The following is a 2,183-nucleotide window of genomic DNA, read 5'->3' as shown; positions in this document are numbered from 1 at the left end:
AAATAAAAATTTATGCATTGGCCTTTTGAACGGTTCTTTGTGTCTCCAGCCACCTGTCTCTGGCAGAGAGCAACCATGCTGCCTTTCACTGCTGGCTGTTTTCTGTGTATTTTGGGGGCTCTGGTGCTGTGGGCTAGAGATCCCCACTTTTGGTTTGGATCCTGCTCTTCTCAAGGGGATCCAACTGGCTGTTTCAATATCCTTCTGGTGCTGCCACCTGTGGGTGCCCCACCCACCTTCTTGAGTCTCTACCACATTTTACCAGTTAGATTGCTCTAAAGCTGATTTTTCTGTATCTGAGGTTATAAGGCTCCTCTCTTGCTATTGTTTAGTTGTATGTTCCAGGTGATTTCTCCACAATTTAGTTGTAATTCCAGGTTGGTCCTGGGTAGGAGGTCAGTGGGACTTCCACTCACTCCTTTTTCATCTTGTCTCTCTCTCTCCTACGTTCTTAACTGTCTGGTAAATCATTTTTATCTTTTCTGAAGTAAGGCAGAGACAACCAGGACTAAATCAAATAGAAGGCTCCAATTTTAGCACCCAATTTAGTCTATTCTTCTTGATCTCACATTTAAAGGCATTATTTTTTTTCAAAACAATATTAAAATTAATACATATATAAAATCAAGTAAAAGGTTTTGTAACTTATCTTCATTAAGAGGAGAGGGACTTTTGCACCATGGCTCTGCACAAAGCATCCTTAACCTACTTGCTTCTCAGGGTGTACACAATGGGGTTCAACAGCAGAGTGATAACAGTGTAGGTCACTGAAATGAGTCTCTCCTTCCCTAGAAAACTCTGGGATTTAGGCATGAGGTAGATGATGGGGGTATCTTGACACCCAGATAATGTATGTTGACTACTGTGAGGTGGGAGGCTAGGTGGCAAAGGCCTTCTTCTGACCCTCAGGTAAAGCAATCTTCAGGATGGTGGGGATGATGAGGACATAAGAGATAACGACCAGATTCACAGGTAGAACAAGAACAGAGATGCTGACAACAAAGTTGATGATTTCATTGACCATGGTGTCTGTGCAGCTCAGCTTCAGCAGGGTCTCATGTCACAGAAGAAGTGACAGATGATAAAGGCATCACAGAAGGGGAGGCAAAACACATATGTTACATGGACAGTGACCATACCTAGGTCAATTCCCAGTGGCCTAGACAAACTACACACAAACTCTTTACCCATGATGACTGAGTACTGTAGAGGGTTGCAGATTGCCACAAAGTGATCATATCCCATAGCTGTAAGCAGGAAGCAGTTGTTAATACTAAAGGTGAGATAAAAGAAGAGCTGAGTGGCCCAGCCTTGGATAGAAATGGACTGATGATGACACAGCAGGCCAGAAAGCATGTGGGGAATGATGGCCACATTTTAGCAGGCCATAAAGATGGACAGCATGCTCAGGAAAAAGTGCATGGGAGTATAGAGGTGATGGTCCAGCTGAGTAATAGTAACACTAATGACATTGCCAGAGAGAGTCAGCAGATACAAAGTTAGAAAGATAGCAAAGGAGAAAAGCCTGTGCTGCCATCCAAAGCTGTAGAAACCTGGAAAGAGAAACTCAGTCAAAGAAGTGGAATTTGGTTTTTGCATTGAGAAAGGTCTTGGTCTGAAGGAGTAGGGCAAAGAAAAGAAAGGTACAATGAGTTAAATATGAAAGATATTTTCATATTTAGCCTTTACCAAGGCCTTTGGTAAAGGGCTGTCCATCTTCTGAGCAATGCCCCAGAACTGAAGGCCCATCATGTTAACCTGTTGGCTAATTGCACAGAGTCATGGCTTTTGTCCATCCTCTTTGGTACTACAGGCATGTTACCATAGGACCCTAGGATTGAGGTCAGGGATAGATCTGAGAGGGAAAGTAGAGACAAACTAAAAGACAGATATTATAAAAATAATTACCCAGCCATTGAAGAAGTGAGTTCAGGTAAAGGAAGAAGCCCATCTCTATAGGCCTCCTCAAACACACTTAAATTAGCTCCCTAAAGATTCAATGAGTAACAGTTACCTAGGTGAAAGATAAAATATATCTGAGGCTGTTATCAACACTGTCAGAATGCACTTCCAACATCAAATGCTCCATGTAGATTGACTTGTTCTCCCCAGAAACATAGGTCCTAGGCTTCGCTTCCCTGTGCCCTACACCTAGAATCCACTGTGATTATGAAAGATTAGAA

The 2,183-nt window shown here is 42.6% G+C and overlaps 1 pseudogene; it reads right to left on the bottom strand.

Moving 5' to 3' along the window:
• Positions 1-654: 654 nt before the first annotated feature.
• LOC129062267 (olfactory receptor 10J3-like) lies at positions 655-1,599 on the bottom strand (annotated as a pseudogene).
• Between the last annotated feature and the right edge of the window lie 584 nt (positions 1,600-2,183).

This window comes from Pteronotus mesoamericanus, unplaced genomic scaffold, assembly GCF_021234165.1.
Source record: "Pteronotus mesoamericanus isolate MK-2021 breed Mesoamerican mustached bat unplaced genomic scaffold, CSHL_Meso_final scaffold_705, whole genome shotgun sequence".
Taxonomy (NCBI): domain Eukaryota; kingdom Metazoa; phylum Chordata; class Mammalia; order Chiroptera; family Mormoopidae; genus Pteronotus; species Pteronotus mesoamericanus.
Note: the sequence above shows the minus strand (reverse complement) of the source record. Positions and strands in the feature narration are given on the sequence as shown.